This window comes from Bufo gargarizans, chromosome 6 (genome assembly GCF_014858855.1).
Source record: "Bufo gargarizans isolate SCDJY-AF-19 chromosome 6, ASM1485885v1, whole genome shotgun sequence".
In the NCBI taxonomy this organism is placed as follows: Eukaryota; Metazoa; Chordata; class Amphibia; order Anura; family Bufonidae; genus Bufo; species Bufo gargarizans.
Genome location: NC_058085.1, coordinates 41,248,674 through 41,258,315, shown reverse-complemented (window position 1 = coordinate 41,258,315; position 9,642 = coordinate 41,248,674). Strand labels below are relative to the sequence as shown.

Genomic DNA, 9,642 nt, shown 5'->3' with positions numbered 1-9,642 from the left:
TGGGTCCCACCAAGCGGGAAGAGCTTTGTCTGAAGGACCCCGGATTTCCCAGGGTCCGTCCACCACCAAGCGCTGCTCCTATAGAAGTGCATGGCCCATGCATCCATTCATTTCTGTGGGGCAGATGGAAATTGCCAAGCCAGCGCTCTATTTTCGCCAGCCCCATAGAAATAAATGGAGGGCGGCTGCGCATGCACAGTACGCCTTCCGTTCATTTCCCCGCTCCGTTCTCATTGTAGGTGCGGGTCCCACCGCTGGGACCCGCACCTATCAGACAATGGGGACATATCCTAGCAATATGCCCCCATTGTCTGAGATGAGAAAACCCCTTTAAGGATATAGATACTCAAAGATTTGCTTATCTATTCCTGCTAGTTATAAAGATTAGGCGACTTTCACACTGGCGTTTTGGCTTTCCGTTTGCGAGATCCGTTCAGGGCTCTCACACACGGTCCAAAACGGATCAGTTTTGCCCTAATGCATTCTGAAATGGAAATGGATCCGCTCAGAATACATCAGTTTGGCTTAGGGGTGGGCGATATGGCCTAAAATCTATATTGCGATATAATTTTAAGCATGTGCGATATGCGATATATATCGCGATATATTGTTTTCTATATTTGGGGGGGCGTGTTTTAAACTTTTTTTTTTTTTTTTTTACTTTTTATTTAATAACTATTAGGCTCCTTAAGGGCTAGAACCCTTGTCATATTCACCCTAATAGTGCTCTATCAGGGTGAATAGGACTTTACACTCTCCCTGCTGCCCTGTCCCCTCCCCTAAACAGTGCCATCCACAGATCCCCCTCCCCAAAACGGTGCCATCCACAGATCCCCCCTCCCCTAAACAGTGCCATCCACAGATCCCCCTCCCCAAAACGGTGCCATCCACAGATCCCCCCCTCCCCTAAACAGTGCCATCCACAGATCCCCCCCTCCCCTAAACGGTGCCATCCACAGATCCCCCTCCCCAAAACGGTGCCATCCACAGATTCCCCCCTTCCCTAAACAGTGCCATCCACAGATCCCCCCTCCCCTAAACAGTGCCATCCACAGATCCCCCCCTCCCCTAAACAGTGCCATCCACAGATCCCCCCTCCCCTAAACGGTGCCATCCACAGATCCCCCCTCCCCTAAACAGGTGCCATCCACAGATCCCCCCTCCCCTAAACAGTGCCATCCACAGATCCCCCCCTCCCCTAAACAGTGCCATCCACAGATCCCCCCCCTCCCCTAAACGGTGCCATCCACAGATCCCCCCCCTCCCCTAAACGGTGCCATCCACAGATCCCCCTCCTCCCCTAAACGGTGCCATCCACAGATCCCCCTCCCCTAAACGGTGCCATCCACAGATCCCCCTCCCCTAAACGGTGCCATCCACAGATCCCCCTCCCCTAAACGGTGCCATCCACAGATCCCCCTCCCCTAAACGGTGCCATCCACAGATTCCCCCCCCCCCTAAACGGTGCCATCCACAGACCCCCCTCCCCTAAACGGTGCCATCCACAGATCCCCCCTCCCCTAAACGGTGCCATCCACAGATCCCCGCCCTCCCCTAAACGGTGCCATCCACAGATCCCCCCTCCCCTAAACAGTGCCATCCACAGATCCCCGCCCTCCCCTAAACGGTGCCATCCACAGATCTCCGCCCTCCCCTAAACGGTGCCATCCAAAGATCCCCCCTCCCCTAAACGGTGCCATCCAAAGATCCCCCCTCCCCTAAACAGTGCCATCCACAGATCCCCGCCCTCCCCTAAACGGTGCCATCCACAGATCCCCGCCCTCCCCTAAACGGTGCCATCCAAAGATCCCCCTCTCCCCTAAACGGTGCCATCCAAAGATCCCCCCCCTCCCATAAACGGTGCCATCCACAGATCCCCCCCCTCCCATAAACGGTGCCATCCACAGATCCCCCCCTCCCATAAACGGTGCCATCCACAGATCCCCCCCCTCCCATAAACGGTGCCATCCACAGATCCCCCCCTCCCCTAAACGGTGCCATCCACAGATCCCCCCCTCCCCTAAACTGTGCCATCCAAAGATCCCCCCCCTCCCATAAACGGTGCCATCCACAGATACCATACCCCCTCGCCCGACGCTCACAGGAATACATTTAAAAACTAATCAGTAACTTTATTCATTGCTGATCTCTTTACTGTATACCTTACTAGGTCTTAGCTCCGGTAACAGCAGGCAGTGCGGGCGGGCGGCGCTCACTCACTGACGTGCCGCCTAGTGGGAGGAGCAGGCGCGTGACGTCAGTGAGTGAGCGCCGCCCGCCCGCACTGCTGTTACCGGAGCTAAGACATAGTAAGGCTACTTTCACACCTGCGTTCAGGTGTCTGCTCGTGAGCTCCGTTTGAAGGGGCTCACAAGCGGCCCTGAACACAGCCGTCTGGCCCTAATGCATTCTCAGTGGAGGCGGATCCACTGAGAATGCATCCGCCTGCCAGCGCTCAGCCTCCGCTCCGCTGAGCGAGCGGACACCTGAACGCTGCAAGCAGCGTTCGGGTGTCCGCCTGGCCGTGCGGAGGCAAGCGGATCCGTCCAGACTTATAATGGAAGTCAATAGGGACGGATCCGCTTGAAGATGACACCATATGGCTCAATCTTCAAGCGGATCCGTCCCCCATTGACTTTCAATGTAAAGTCTGAATGGATCCGCTCAGGCTACTTTCACACTTAGAAATTTTTCTAAGTTATAATGCAGACGGATCCGTTCTGAACGGATGCAAACGTCTGCATTAATATGAGCGGATCCGTCTGATGAAACATCAGACGGACCCGCTCCGAACGCTAGTGTGAAAGTAGACTAAGGTATACAGTAAAGAGATCACCAATGAATAAAGTTAAAGTTACTGATTAGTTTTTAAATGTTCTACTGTGAGCGGCGTGGCCCTGTATATTCTAACCCCCAGGCAAGCGTCCCCGTCACCATGGGAATGCCTGGGGGTTAGAATATACCATCGGATTTGAGTTTTCACAAGCTCACTGAGATCATGAAAACTCAATGATTTACTGTCAGTCCCTCCCCTCCTCCTCCTCCTAATCTGTTCTCATTGGTGGTCAGCGGCAGCCGCGCACAGTGGGGAGGGAGGGACTCTCTCCTTCTCCTTCTCCACTGTGCCGGCTCAGAAGAACATAGTGCGCACAGAGAGCGCGATCATATCACTGTCCGGCGATATAGGCGATATGCACAAAATCCATATCGTGGCACAAATTTATATCACATATCGCCTATATCGCCCACCCCTAGTTTGGCTCCGTTCAGTCTCCGTTCTGCTCTGGAGGTGGACACGTTTTGGTGTCCACCTGACAATGCGGAGGCAAACGGATCCGTCCTGACACACAATGTAATGGGGACGGATCAGTTTACACTGACACAATAGAAAATGGATCCGTCCCTTATTGACTTTGAATGGTGTTCAAGACGTTTTGGCTATGTTACGTGTAAGGCCGATTCATTGGCCTGTATTTGTGGGAGGGGCTTGGCTGCCTACATCAACGGCCGGCGCCCTCCCACATGTGTACGACGTGCAGAGTTCCGGAAGTGTGCGTTCGTACCTGGCATTCCTGTCAGCAGGCAAGGTAAGTGGACGTCCGGTTGCGCGGTCGGCCCCGTTGGTAAGCAGAGGTCCCATGCTCCGGACCACTTCGCACAAGTCTCGGCAACGGGAGGCGGGGCCTCGACGGAAAGAGGGTTCCCTCCCGCCCGTTGGGCAGCGGCACTTTGTTAGTCCGGCGGAGGTGGTGGAGCCGACGGAGACTGCGCTCCCCTCCTCCGCCGCCCAGGTCAAGCATGGCGGTTGCTCACCGGCGGGGGGGCAGGGTCCACGGCCAGGAGAGGCCCCTCCCGCCCACCTCCTCAGCGCGCCTCCCACGCCCCCAATGTCCAGCCAGTACTGCCCCGCTCCCCCACGTGGTGGGCGCGCCCTTTCAGCGGCGGACCGGCCCCCCCAGTTGAGGGGAGGCACCCCTGCTACGAGTGCTCTGCCGGGGAGCGGGGCGGCACCATGTGGCCCCTCCTTTCCACAATTGGGATGGGGCTGGGCCACACAGGCTCCCCCCCCGTCTCTGTCCATGCCAGGGGGCACCACCGTGTCCCCACGCGGTGGAGATGCCCAGCCGGCGGTGGGTCGGCCCCTCTAACAAAAGGGGGGCACCACCGCACTGAGCACTCCACCAGGGAGCGGTGGGCCTCCCACGCGGCACGTCATCAATTGGTAAGGGGGGAGGCTGTGTCATATGAAGCTTCCCCCTATCCCAAATCATGCCAGGGGGCAGCGCCGTTTCCCCACGCGGTGGAGGTGCTCAGCCGGCGGAGGGTCGGCCCTCAGACGGCAGGAGGGCACCCCCGCACTGAGCACTCCACCAGGGACTGGCGAGGCCCCCCACGCGGCATTCCGTTATCGGCAGGGATAGGCCCTCACTACCGGGGGCCCTCCCTGTGCCGGTTCATGCCTGAGGGCTGCGCAGCTCCCCACGCGGTAGGAGTGCTCAGCCGGCGGGCGGGCCAGCTCTCGGACGGAGGGGGCCCCCCCGCACTGCGCACCCTACCAGGGACACGCGTTAGCTCTCCACGTGGCACCCAAATCGTGTTGCGTGAGGCGCGAGCCGTTGCTCAAAGGAATCCCCCCACTTGGTCCTCGGTGCCAGGGAGCTCCGTGCTCCCCACGCGGTTGCCGTGGAGCACGGTGGGGGACGCAATGGCCCGCTCCTCGCCCACACCTAAAGTCTGGCACGGGCCGCCGTGCCGCTTAGATAGGTAGGGGTTCATCACAAACGACAGACAGAGACAGGGGGTGGACAACGTCAATCAATGCCGCTCCCATCCATTGGTCAAACCCACAGCTCACAGCTCATGCTCCATCAGTTGAGCCTCATGCATTGACTGGTTTTCTTTGTGTTGTTTGCTTCCCAGGTCTGGAAGAGTTAAAAAAAAAAAAAAAGAAAACAGAGAAGTCAGTCTAGGATCTCACTCGAGTTTGCTTTTCGAACAAGGTAGTGGGGGTTCACATCGGTGGACGGGAGGTATTGATCGTTAGCAAGGGGGTGTCTCATACACTGTTTTACGTCCAGGTTGTTCCTTTTTCCATTTAAAACATCCGCGGGGTTCAGAGTGCAGAGTTCCTCAGTTGGTAAGTAAGTCAGGTCTCCTTGCGTGTACTTCCGGGTGGCGGTTCCTGGCCACTCTTTCACGGCTCTTCTGGTGTTAGTGTGCGTGCTTCATAGGGACAGTGCACCTTTTCTACCACATTGTCAAACAGTTTCACGGATACTGGTGGTCGTCTAGGGTAGTCGGTCACCTTACGTTACTGTTTCCACAGCTGTGATGTCGCACGCGTCAGACATTGTTGAAGCATCAGTGGATGAGAACGCAGCAGGGACGTCCGAAGGGGGCAGTATACTATCCCTGCGTGCTTGGACCATTCCCAAGCTGATGGCGGAGCTAACGAGGCGGGGCGTTCCTTTCCCGGCATCTGCCAGAAAAGCGGAGCTATACCGGCTATGGAAAGACTCCCTGGTGCCCAACAGCGGTGATCCCCCCGCAACCACGATACAAACATCGCTGGACCAATTACACGTCATGTTGAACAATCTGACGTCTGCCGTCACGTCCATGCAGGCTAGACTGGAGTCAGTCGAGGCTCACAACTCAGTCGTATCGATTTCTTCCCCCGAGCTTCCGGTCGCCTCCTCCTCTGCCGTAGCAGACATTCGTACTGCCCAGCCAGTCCCCAACGTGACTCCGTCTCATTTTGTCCCCATCAGCATCAAAAAAGACATCCTAGAGGGTAGGGATGTCAATCTCGCTTCACTACTAATAGCCTCCAGGGACCTGTCCAACAACAAGGTCATAGCTTGCGGGGAAGTCTCGGTGGTGCTGAGAAGCCGTGACCACCGGCTCAATCGCAAGTTGACTATTCCGGAGTTCGTCATGGCTTTCAGCCTTTTCAGGGACGTCATTTGTACTGACAGGCCGGACAGGAGGGAGGAACTAGACCTGTACCTCTTTCGGGTCACAGAATTGGGTCATAGGTATGGTGGGAACGCATTCTACGATTACCACTGTTCGTTTTCAGCCAAAGCAGCTGCGGCCCTGTCCCAATTCCAACATGTCACAGACTGGTCCGTCTTGGACACCGAGTTATTCTGCAGACACTTTGCAGGCCTGAAAGCTCCCTCCTGTTCTGCCTGTCAGTCTATCTTCCACTCCGTAGAGTGGTGCCATAAATCAGCTGTCAGCACGGCATCATACCCCTCCGGCTCTTCAGCGGGACCTCTCGACGTCTTCAGACCCCCCAGTTCGGTAGATAAACTAGGACGACCCATCGTCCAGTTAGGTAGGGCCCAGATATGTAACAATTTTAATTACGCATCTTGTAATTTCGGGCAATGCCGTTTGTTACATATCTGTACCAACTGTTTCAGGGCCCACCCCCGAGTAGCTTGCTCATTAAAATCGGTGAAGAATTACATGAGCGTGGTCAATACTAGTTGTCTACAGGAACAATTGCGAGGTCACCACAATCCAGGGTTTGTGCAGTTCCTGGTATCAGGGTTTCATGAGGGTTTCCATACGGGGTTAATCACGACTCCAGAGGTCACATACGAGTGCAGGAACCTTCAGTCAGCCGAAAGGAATCCTGGCTCAGTAGACACACTCATAGAGTCCGAGTTAGACAAAGGGTTCTTAATCGGTCCTTTCGGAGTGCCCCCCTTTCAACGGTGGAGAGTCAGTCCCGTGGGGGTTGTCACAGGCAAGTTCAGTAAGAAGGAGAGACTCATCATTGACTTGTCTGCCCCACATGGCTCCCAGGTCCCCAGCCTCAACTCCCTCATTCCTTCGGAAGAAGTTGGCATGAGATATTCTTCTATAGACCAGGCTATCGCCATCATTATGAAGACAGGTCCCGGGTCCATGTTGTCCAAAGCCGATATATCGGATGCCTTTAAATTGCTCCCCATCATGCCAGCACTCTGGCAATGGCACGGTATCAGGTGGAGAGGCCTGTATTATTTCGCCACAAAACTCACCTTCGGTTCCAAGAGCAGCCCGTGGCTCTTCGATCAGTTGGCTCAGGCCCTTCACTGGGTTCTGGTACACAAGGTTCGCTGTGAATTCGTCATCCACTACTTAGATGACTTCCTACTGATTGAGAGGCCACGGGCAATTCCCCTGGGGTTGGGGAAGCTGCTAAGGTGTTTCTCCCAGTTGGGGGTACCAGTTTCCCCCAAGAAAGTAGAGGGCCCGTCCACTGTGATCACCTTTCTGGGCATCGAGTTAGACTCCCAGCACATGTTAGCTAGGTTACCTGCGGACAAGCTAACGAGAATCAGAGAAGTCATCCACAGGTTTTCAGTCACGTCCGTGGTCACTAAGACTGATCTTCAGTCGCTACTGGGCATGTTAAATTTTGCCATGCGCATCATTCCGCAGGGCAGAACGTTCATATCCCGCCTGCTGGCGCTCTTAAGCACCGCCCCAGAGCAGGACAGCCCAGTGCGTCTGGACAGTCAGGCCTTAGCGGATCTCCGTATGTGGGACCATTTTCTGGGCGGGTGGAACGGGGTGTCCCTATTCGTTCCCGAGCTGTCGAGTCAGTCCCCCTTAGTCTTTTCAGACGCGGCGGCCAGCACAGGGTTTGCCGCAATATTTGGCACCCACTGGGTTGCAGACGGATGGCCTGCCGAGGTGGAACTAATCCCGGGGTTCCTCCAAACCTCGGCACTGTTCGAGCTGTACCCCATTGTGGTAGCCGCCCACATATGGGGCAGTCTTTGGGCGAATCAGTCTGTCCTGTTTGTGACTGACAATGCAGCTGTGGTAGACATCATAAACAGTGGGTTGTCAAAATCAAGCCACGTCATGTGTTTCCTCAGACGGTTAGTACAGCTCTCCCTACGCCACCATTTCCATGTTCATAGTGCGCATGTGCCAGGTGCGCAAAACTTGGCTGCCGACGCCTTATCGAGGGCTAACTTCTCCCGTTTCTTACAGATCATGCCAGAGGCAGATGCGACAGGCGCCACCGTTCCTCCTCAAGAGTCCTTAATGTTAGCGTAACCGACCACCTTGAGACGGCCCACGCTTTGATTCACAATTCTCTCTCGCCCAACACAACCAGAGCATACTACACCGGGTGGAAGACGTTCTGCAGGTTCCAAGGGGAATGTCCTCAGGGGGAATCCAGTTTTCCAGAGCACATCCTGGCGTTCATTGGCTACTGCCACTCAGTGCACAAGCTCTCCCACAGTACGGTGAGGTCGTACCTAGCGGGAGTGCAACATTTCCTCTCTGTTAGTCATCCCGAACGACCATCAATGTTCACCATGCATGCTGTCAAAGCCGCACTCAAGGGCTTGAGCAAATGCGGACCTCAAGGCCAAGTGCGTAGGCAAGCGGTCACCGGCCCCCTTTTCCGCAGACTATCCGACGTCCTGGACAGTAATCCTTTCGGGGTTTTGCCCAGCTTGGTACTCAAATCCGTCATCTATTTAGCCTTCTACGGCTTTCTGAGGCCTGGGGAGTTCACTTGTTCTTCTGGCAGTAGCAAGTTCCTCACGGTCAGCCAGCTGGTCCAGAACACCGAAGGGTTCACACTACTGCTCAAGACGTCCAAGACCTCCCAGGTGGGCCCCCCTGTCCCGGTGTCCTTCTTTCCCACGTCACACCAATGGTGCCCCGTCACGGTGCTCCGTCAGCTACGGTCCGCCTTGTCAGGGTCTGGGCCAAACAGTCCACTGTTGCCCTTCGGGGTGGTTCCACTCACCACCCACCAGTTTGTATCCCATGTCAGGTCACTGGTGGCCAGCCTGGGCTGTGACCCCGCCACTATTTCAGGACATTCGTTCCGCATAGGTGCTGCGTCCGCAGCATCCAAGAATCAAGTGCCAGCACATGTTATTCAGAAATTAGGGCGTTGGCACTCGGCATGTTCCACCCGTTATATACCTCACCCCGAAACTGAAATGTCAGCAGCTTTTCAGAACCTGGCTTTGTAATAACGTCGCAATAAATTACTTCTACCTATCAGTATGTCTTTTGCCCTCTTTCAGGCGTCCCTCCACGACGCGGTTGCGGCACAACTCTGACCGCTTAGGGTAAGGTATCCCAGGTAGGGTCAGGTAAATACCTGGTTGCCACGACCACAAAGATAATACAACCAAATCCGTTCTGAACGGAGGTAGACATTTGTATTATCTGAACGGAAGCGTTTGTGCAGATCCATGACGGATCCGCACCAAACGTGAGTGTGAAAGTAGACTTACAGGTGCCACTTACCTTAGATTCCAAGAGCCATAAGATGTCTCCTCCCTACAGCTCTGTCCCTCATGGTTCTGACTGTTTACAAAACAAAACTTGTACTGAATCCCTGGGGTTTCTGAAGCAAAGCAGCAGGGGCAAAGAGGCTAAATACACTACATCTCAGCAGTATTAGCAGTTCCCCTACACAGCTCATCTACATAAATATTACAGCTCTGCTACATACACACTGGAATTACAAACTGCAGAGCAGCTAAACCTGGTCATGTGATTTACATAACTCCTCCCACACATGATCACATGGTTATGACATCAACATAGGTCCTTTACTTCCTTCTGCAGCACAGTTTGGAGCTTGACTCCTCCTACACATGA

General features: G+C 55.0%; 1 pseudogene; it reads left to right on the top strand.

Annotated features, from left to right (window-relative positions):
- LOC122939846 overlaps positions 1–9,642 on the top strand; it is a 213,905-nt pseudogene that overhangs the window by 39,541 nt on the left and 164,722 nt on the right.